Source organism: Arachis hypogaea, chromosome 13, assembly GCF_003086295.3.
Source record: "Arachis hypogaea cultivar Tifrunner chromosome 13, arahy.Tifrunner.gnm2.J5K5, whole genome shotgun sequence".
NCBI lineage: Eukaryota > Viridiplantae > Streptophyta > Magnoliopsida > Fabales > Fabaceae > Arachis > Arachis hypogaea.
In genome coordinates, this window is record NC_092048.1 from 101,275,514 (window position 1) to 101,285,033 (window position 9,520).

Sequence of the window (9,520 nt, forward strand, 5' to 3'; positions counted from 1 at the left end):
CTTAAGCACACTCTTTTTTTTTTTAACTTTGGACCTTGACTTTTACCGCTCAGTCTCAAGTTTTCACTTGACACCTTCACGCCACAAGCACATGGTTAGGGACAGCTTGATTTAGCCGCTTAGGCCAGGATTTTATTCCTTTAGGCCCTCCTATCCACTGATGCTCAAAGCCTTGGGATCCTTTTTATTACCCTTGCCTTTTGGTTTTAAGGGCTACTGACTTTTTGCTCTTGCCTTTTGGTTTTAAGAGCTTTTGGCTTTTTCTGCTTGCTTTTTCTCTTTTTTATCTTTTTTTTCGCCATTTTTTTTTCTTTTTTTTTTCTGCAAGCTTTTGTATTCACTGCTTTTTCTTGCTTCAAGAATCATTTTTATGATTTTTCAGATTATCAAATAACATGTCTCCTTGTCATCATTCTTTCAAGAGCCAACATATTTAACATTCTTAAACAACAACTTCAAAAGACATATACACTGTTCAAGCATTCATTCAGAAAACAAGAAGCATTGTCACCACATCAATATAATTAAACTAAGTTCAAGGATAAATTCGAAACTCATGTACATCTTGTTCTTTTGAATTAAAACATTTTTCATTTAAGAGAGGTGATAGATTCATATTCACTACTTTAAGGCATAGACACTTAGACATTAATGATCATGTAATAAAGACACAAACATAGATAAACATTTAACATAAGAAAATGAAAAATAGAAAGTTTAAGAACAAGGAATGAGTCCACCTTAGTGATGGTGGCGTTTTCTCCTTGAGGAACCAATGATGTCCTTGAGCTCTTCTATGTCTCTTCCTTGTCTCTGTTGCTTGATCCCTAGTGATTTTGGTGCTCCTTTCCTTAGTTGTTCCCAATAATTGTGTGGGGGAAAATGTATCTCCTGAGGTATCTCAGGGATCTCTTGATTTGCAGTCAAATGTTCTACCACTGAGCTATAGATCCTTTACATGAATCTCTCCATCTCCCATGACTTGGAGGTGGAAGCTTTTGTCTTCCCTTTTCTCTTCTCTCTCTTTTTTTTTTTGAGGTTTCTCTGGCCTTAGGTGCCATCAATGGTTATGGAAAAGCAAAATAGGCAATGCTTTTACCACACCAAACTTAGAATGTTGCTCGCTCTCGAGCAGGAGAAGAAAGAATAGATGAAGAAGAAGATGTGGAAGAAACTAGGATTATGAGGAGGGAAGGTGGGATCCTGTGGGATCCACAGATCCTGAGATGATCCTGTGAGGTTCACAGATCTTGAGGTGTCAAGGATTTACATCCCTGCACCAATTAGGCATGTAAAATGCCTTTGCATGCAATTCTGGCGTTTAAACGCCGAACTGATGCTTGTTCTGGGCGTTCAACGCCCAGATGCAACATATTTCTGGCGTTGAACACCAGCTTCATGCTTGTTTCTGGCGTTCAGCGCCAGCTCCATGCTCTGTTCTGGCGTTGAACGCCAGCCAGATGCTCCTTACTGGCGTTTAAACGCCAGTAAGTTCTTCCTCCAGGGTGTGATTTTTCTTCTGCTGTTTTTGATTCTGTTTTTAATTTTTTGATTTATTTTGTGACTCCACATGATCATGAACCTAATAAAACATGAAAGAACAATAAAAAGAAAATTAGAATTAGATAAAAATTGGGTTGCCTCCCAACAAGCACTTCTTTAATGTCAATAGCTTGACAGTGGGCTCTCATGGAGCCTCACAGATGTTCAAAGCATTGTTGAGACTCCCCAACACCAAACTTAGAGTTTGGATATGGGAGTTCAACACCAAACTTAGAGTTTAACTATGGGGGCTCTGGTTAACTCTGTTTTGAGAGAAGCTTACTGTGCCTCTTTTCCATGTTTACAGAAGGATGTCCTTGAGTTTTAAACTCAAGGGAGTCCTCATTCAATTGAAGGACTTGTTCACCTCTGTTAACATCAATCACAGCTCTTGCTGTGGCTAGGAAGGGTCTTCCAAGGATGATGGATTCATCCTCATCCTTCCCAGTATCTAGGATTATGAAATCAGCAGGGATGTAAAGGCCTTCAACCTTTACTAATATGTCCTCTACTTGTCCATAAGCCTATTTTCTGAAATTGTCTGCCATCTCTAATGAGATTTTAGCAGCTTGTACCTCAAAGATTCCCAGTTTCTCCATTACAGAGAGTGGCATGAGGTTTATTCCTGACCCCAGGTCACATAGAGCCTTCTCAAAGGTCATGGTTCCTATGGTACAAGGTATCAGGAACTTTCCAGGATCCTGTTTCTTCTGAGGTAATCTCAGTTGATCCAATGCATTTAGTTCATTGGTGAACAGGGGAGGTTCTTCTCCCCAAGTCTCTTTACCAAATAAATTGGCATTCAGCTTCATGATTGCACCAAGGAACTTGGCAACTTGCTCTTCAATAACATCCTCATTCTCTTCAGAAGAGGAGTACTCTTCAGAGCTCATGGATGGCATAAGGAGGTTCAATAGAATCTCTATGGTCTCTAGATGAGCCTCAGATTCCTTTGGTTCCTCAAAGGGAAACTCCTTATTGATCACTGGACGTCCCAGGAGGTCTTCCTCCTTGGGATTCACGTCCTTCCCTTCCTCTTTGGATTCGGCCATGATGGTTATATCAATGGCCTTGCACTCTCCTTTTGGATTTTCTTCTGTATTGCTTGGGAGAGTACTAGGAGGGATTTTAGTGATCCTTTTACTCAGCTGGCCCACTTGTGCCTCCAAATTTCTAATGGAGGACCTTGTTTCATTCATGAAACTTATAGTGGCCTTAGATAGATCAGAGACTAAGTTTGCTAAATTAGAGGTATTTTGTTCAGAGTTCTCTGTCTGTTGCTGAGTGGATGATGGAAAAGGTTTACTATTGTTAAACCTATTTTTTCCACCATTATTAAAGCCTTGTTGAGGCTTTTGTTGATCCTTCCATGAGAGATTTGGGTGATTTCTCCATGAGGGATTATAGGTGTTTCCATATGGTTCACCCATGTAATTCACCTCTGCTATTGCAAGGTTTTCAAAATCATAAGCTTCTTCTTCAAAAGATGCCTCTTGAGTACTGTTGGATGCAGCATGCATTCCATTTAGACTCTGAGAAATCATATTGACTTGCTGAGTCAATATTTTATTCTGGGCCAATATGGCATTCAGAGTATCAATTTCAAGAACTCCCTTCTTCTGAGGCGTCCCATTACTCACAAGATTCCTATCAGAAGTGTACATAAACTGGTTGTTAGCAACCATGTCAATGAGTTCTTGAGCTTCTGCAGGCGTTTTCTTTAGGTGAATGGATCCTCCTGCAGAAGTATCCAATGACATCTTAGCTAATTCAGATAGACCATCATAGAATATATCCAAGATGGTCCATTCTGAAAGCATGTCAGAAGGACACTTTTTGGTCAATTCCTTGTATCTCTCCCAAGCTTCATAGAGGGATTCACCTTCTCTCTGTTTGAAGGTTTGAACATCCACTCTAAGCTTACTCAGCTTTTGAGGAGGAAAGAACTTGGCTAAGAAAGCCTTGACCAGCTTATCCCAAGAGTTCAGGCTATTTTTAGGTTGAGAATCCAACCATATTCTAGTTCTGTCTCTTACAGCAAAAGGAAAAAGCATGAGTCTGTAGACTTCAGGATCTACTCCATTAGTCTTAACAGTATCACAGATTTGCAAGAATTCAATTAAGAACTGAAAAGGATCTTCAGATGGAAGTCCATAAAATTTACAGTTTTGTTGCATCAGAGAAACTAATTGAGGTTTCAGCTCAAAATTGTTTGCTCCAATGGTAGGGATGGAGATGCTTCTTCCATGTAAATTGGAATTAGGTGCAGTAAAGTCACCAAGCATCCTCCTTGCATTATTATTATTTTCGGCTGCCATCTCCTCTTCCTGTTCGAAAATTTCTGTAAGGTTATCTCTGGATTGTTGTATTTTAGCTTCTCTTAGTTTCCTCTTCAGAGTCCTTTCAGGTTTAGGGTCTGCTTCAACAAGAATGTTCCTGTCCTTGCTCCTGCTCATATGAAAAAGAGGGAACAGAAAAATAATAATAATAGGGATCCTTTTTACCCAGATATAGAGGTTCCCCTGTGTGAGCAGAAGAAGAAAAGAATGTAATGTTAAGAAGGGAGGAAAGAAAATTCGAACACAGATGGCAGAGGGGGTTCGAATTTGGGTGAGATGAAGTATTAGTAGATGAATAAATAAATAGAAGGAGATGAGAGAGAAGGAGGATTTTCGAAAATAAAATTTTGAAAAGGGGTTAGTGATTTTCGAAAATTAGGAATGAAATCAAGTTAAAATTAAAAATTGAAACAATTAGTTAATTAAAAAGAATTTTTGAAAAAGAGGGAGATATTTTCAAAAATTAGAGAGAGAGAGTTAGTTAGGTAGTTTTGAAAAAGATAAGAAACAAACAAAAAGTCAATTAGTTAGTTGAAAAAGATTTGAAAATCAATTTTGAAAAGATAAGAAGATAAGAAGTTAGAAAAGATATTTGAAAATCAAATTTTTGAAAAAGATAAGATTTTTAAAAAAGATATGATAGAAAGATATGATTAGAATTAGTTTTGAAAAAGATTTGATTTTTAAAATCATAATTAATGACTTGACTCACAAGAAATCACAAGATATGATTCTAGAACTTAAAGTTTGAATCTTTCTTGACAAGCAAGTAACAAACTTGAAATTTTTGAATCAAAACATTAATTAATGAGAATATTTTCGAAAATTATAAGATAAAATTAAGAAAAGATTTTTGAAAAATATTTTTAAAATTTTCGAAAATAAATAAGAAAAATGAAAAAGATTTGATTTTTGAAAAAGATTTTGAAAAAGATAAGATTTTTAAATTGAAAATTTGATTTGACTCATAAGAACAACTAGATTTTAAAAATTTTTGAAAACGTCAATCCAAATTTTCGAAATTTATGAGTGAAAAAGGAAAAGATATTTTTTTGATTTTTGAATTTTCAATGATGAAAGAGAAAAACATGAAAAAGACTCAATGCATGAAAGTTATGGATCAAAACAATGAATGCTTGCAAGAATGCTATGAATGTCAAGATGAACACCAAGAACACTTTGAAGATCATGATGAACATCAAGAACATATTTTTGAAAAATTTTCAATGCAAAAAAAACATGCAAGACACCAAACTTAGAAATCTTTCATGTTCAGACACTATGAATGTAAAAATGCACATGAAAAACAAGAAAAGACACAAAACAATAAAATATGAAGATCAATCAAGAAGGTTTATCAAGAACAACTTGAAGATCATGATGAATGCAATGCATGAATGCAATTTTAAAAAAAAAAATGCAAGATGAGTATGTAATTGACACCAAACTTAAAAATTGACTCAAGACTCAAACAAGAAACACAAAATATTTTTGATTTTTATGATTTTCTATTTTTTTTGGATTTTCTTTTAATTTTTTCGAAAAACATATAGGAAAAAGAAAATAGAAATTCAAAAATTTTTAATAAGAATTCCAGGAATCTTTCAATGTTGGCCTAAAGCTCCAATCCAAGGGTTAGGCATGGTGGTGCACGAAATTTTGATCTTAGGCAACAACGTCAAAAACTCTGTACGCACGTCTTAATAAATCATTTTTCATTCACAACTTCGATACAACTAACCAGCAAGTGCACTGGGTCATCCAAGTAATAAACCTTACGTGAGTAAGGGTCGATCCCACGGAGATTGTTGGTATGAAGCAAGCTATGGTCACCTTGTAAATCTCAGTCAGGCGGATATCAAAAGGTTATGGAGTTTTCGAATTTAAACAATAAATAGATAGAAAATAAGGATAGAAACACTTATGTATATCATTGGTGATAATTTCAGATAAGTGTATAGAGATGCTTTCGTTCTTCTGAACCTCTGTTTTCCTGTTGTCTTCATCCAATCAGTCTTACTCCTTTCCATGGCTGGCTTTATGTAAGGACATCACCGTTGTCAATGGCTACTTTTTATCCTCTCTGGAAAATGGTCCGATGCGCTGTCACTGCATGGCTAATCGTCTGGAGGCATCACCCTTGTCAATGGCTGCATCCCATCCTCTTGTGAAAATGGTCCAAATGCTCTGTCACAGCACGGCTAATCATCTGAGGTTCTCGATCATACTGGAATAGGATTTACCCTCCTTTTGCGTCTGTCACTACGGCCAGCACTCGCGAGTTTGAAGTTCGTCACAGTCATTCAATCCCAGAGTCCTACTCGGAATACCACAGACAAGGTTTAGACTTTTCGGACTCTCATGAATGCCGCCATCAATCTAGCTTATACCACGAGGATTCTGATTAAGAGATCCAAGAGATACTCATCCAATCTAAGGTAGAACGGAAGTGGTTGTCAGGCACGCGTTCATAGGGAATGATGATGATTGTCACGTTCATCACATTCAGGTTGAAGTGCGAATGAATATCTTAGAAGCGGAATAAGTTGAATTGAATAGAAAAACAGTAGTACTTTGCATTAATCTTTGAGGAACAGCAGAGCTCCACACCTTAATCTATGGAGTGTAGAAACTCTACCGTTGAAAATACATAAGTGAAAGGTTTAGGCATGGCCGAGAGGCCAGCCCCCAAAACGTGATCAAAGATGATGCGAAGATCATAAGATGTCTAATACAATAGTAAAAAGTCCTATTTATACTAAACTAGTTACTAGGGTTTACAGAAGTAAGTAATTGATGCATAAATCCACTTCCGGGGCCCACTTGGTATGTGCTTGGGCTGAGCTTGAAGTCTACACGTGGAGAGGTCATTCTTGGAGTTGAACGCCAGCTTTTGTGCCATTTTGGGCGTTGAACTCCGCTTTGCAACTTGTTTCTGGCGTTGGACGCCAGAATTGGGCAGAGAGCTGGCGTTGAACGCCAGTTTGCGTCGTCTACACTTGGAAAAAGTATGGACTATTATATATTTCTGGAAAGCCCTGGATGTCTACTTTCCAACGCAATTAGAAGCGTGCCATTTTGAGTTCTGTAGCTCCAGAAAACCTACTTTGAGTGCAGGGAGGTCAGAATCCAACAGCATCAGCAGTCCTTCTTCAACCTCTGAATCTGATTTTTGCTCAAGTCCCTCAATTTCAGCCAGAAAATACCTGAAATCACAGAAAAACACACAAACTCATAGTAAAGTCCATAAATGTGAATTTAACATAAAAACTAATGAAAACATCCCTAAAAGTAACCAGATTCTACTAAAAACATACTAAAAACAATGCCAAAAAGCGTATAAATTATCCGCTCATCACAACACCAAACTTAAATTGTTGCTTGTCCCCAAGCAACTGAAAATCAAATAGGATAAAAAGAAGAGAATATACTATAAATTCCAAACTATCAATGAAACATAGCTCCAATTAAATGAGCGGGACTTGTAGCTTTTTGCCTCTTGAATAGTTTTGGCATCTCACTTTATCCATTGAAGTTCAGAATGATTGGCATCTATAGGAACTCAGAGTTCAGATAGTGTTATTGATTCTCCTAGTTCAGTATGATGATTCTTGAACACAGCTACTTTATGAGTCTTGGCCGTGGCCTTAAGCACTTTGTTTTCCAGTATTACCACCGGATACATAAATGCCACAGACACATAATTGGGTGAACCTTTTCAGATTGTGACTCAGCTTTGCTAAAGTCCCCAATTAGAGGTGTCCAGGGTTCTTAAGCACACTCTTTTTTTGCTTTGGACCTTGACTTTAACCGCTCAGTCTCAAGTTTTCACTTGACACCTTCACGCCACAAGCACATGGTTAGGGACAGCTTGGTTTAGCCGCTTAGGCAGGATTTTATTCCTTTAGGCCCTCCTATCCACTGATGCTCAAAGCCTTGGGATCCTTTTTATTACCCTTGCCTTTTGGTTTTAAGGGTTATTGGCTTTTTGCTCTTGCCTCTTGGTTTTAAGAGCTTTTGGCTTTTTCTGCTTGCTTTTTATTTTTATTTTTTTTTTGCCTATTTTTTTCTCTTTTTTTTTTCTGCAAGCTTTGTTCTTTGCTGCTTTTTCTTGCTTCAAGAATCATTTTTATGATTTTTCAGATTATCAATTAACATGTCTCCTTGTCATCATTCTTTCAAGAGCCAACATATTTAACATTCATGAACAACAACTTCAAAAGACATATGCACTGTTCAGGCATTCATTCAGAAAACAAGAAGCATTGTCACCACATCAATATAATTAAACTAAGTTCAAGGATAAATTCGAAACTCATGTACTTCTTGTTCTTTTGAATTAAAACATTTTTCATTTAAGAGAGGTGATGGATTCATAGGACATTTATAACTTTAAGACATAGTTACTAACTACTAATGATCATGTAATAAGACACAAACATAGATAAGCACTTGACATAGAAAACGAAAAACAGAGAGTGTAAGAACAAGGAATGAGTCCACCTTAGTGATGGTGGCGTTTCCTTCTTGAGGAACCAATGATGTCCTTGAGCTCTTCTATGTCTCTTCCTTGTCTTTGTTGCTCATCCCTCATTGCTTTTTGATCCTCTCTAATTTCATGAAGGATGATGGAGTGCTCTTGATGTTCCACCCTTAGTTGTCCCATGTTGGAACTTAATTCTCCTAGGGAGGTGTTGATTTGCTCCCAATAGTTTTGTGGAGGGAAATGCATTGGAGGCATCTCCGGGATCTCATGGTGATGAGCTTCATGTGCCTCTTGAGCTCCATGAATGGGCTCTCTTGCTTGCTCCATCCTTTTCTTAGTGATGGGCTTCTCTTCCTCAATGGGAATGTCTCCTTCTATGAAAGCTCCAACTGAGTAACAGAGATGGCAAATAAGATGAGGAAAAGCTAGCCTTGCCATGGGGGAGGACTTTTCGGCTATTTTGTAGAGTTCAAGGGAGATGACTTCATGAACTTCTACTTCCTCTCCAATCATGATGCTATGAATCATGATGGCCCGATCCACAGTAACTTCGGATCGGTTGCTAGTGGGGATGATGGAGCGTTGTATGAACTCTAACCATCCTCTAGCTGCAGGCTTGAGGTCCAGTCTTCTTAGTTGAACCGGCTTGCCTTTGGAGTCAATCTTCCATTGAGCTCCTTCCACACATATGTCCATGAGGACTTGGTCCAACCTTTGATTAAAGTTGACCCTTCTAGTGTAGGGGCGTGCATCTCCTTGCATCATAGGCAAGTTAAACGCCAACCTCACATTTTCCGGACTAAAATCTAAGTATTTCCCCCGAACCATGGTGAGATAATTCTTTGGGTCCGGGTTCTTACTTTGATCATGGTTCCTAGTGATCCATGCATTGGCATAGAACTCTTGAACCATTAGGATGCTGACTTGTTGGATGGGTTTTGTTAGAACTTCCCAACCTCTTCTTTGGATTTCATGTCGGATCTCCGGATACTCATTCTTCTTGAGCTTGAAAGGGACCTCAGGGATCACCTTCTTCTTGGCCACAACATCATAGAAGTGGTCTTGATGAGCTTTGGAGATGAATCTTTCCATCTCCCATGACTCAGAGGTGGAAGCTTTTGTCTTCCCTTTTCCTTTTCTAGAGGATTCTCCA

The 9,520-nt window shown here is 37.9% G+C and overlaps 1 non-coding gene across 1 annotated transcript; it reads left to right on the forward strand.

Annotated features, from left to right (window-relative positions):
* The first annotated feature begins 3,356 nt into the window (after positions 1-3,356).
* LOC112739837 (small nucleolar RNA R71) lies at positions 3,357-3,464 on the forward strand. Its single transcript, XR_003170773.1, has one exon. It is a non-coding gene; the product is annotated as a small nucleolar RNA R71 (small nucleolar RNA).
* The last annotated feature ends 6,056 nt before the right edge of the window (positions 3,465-9,520 follow it).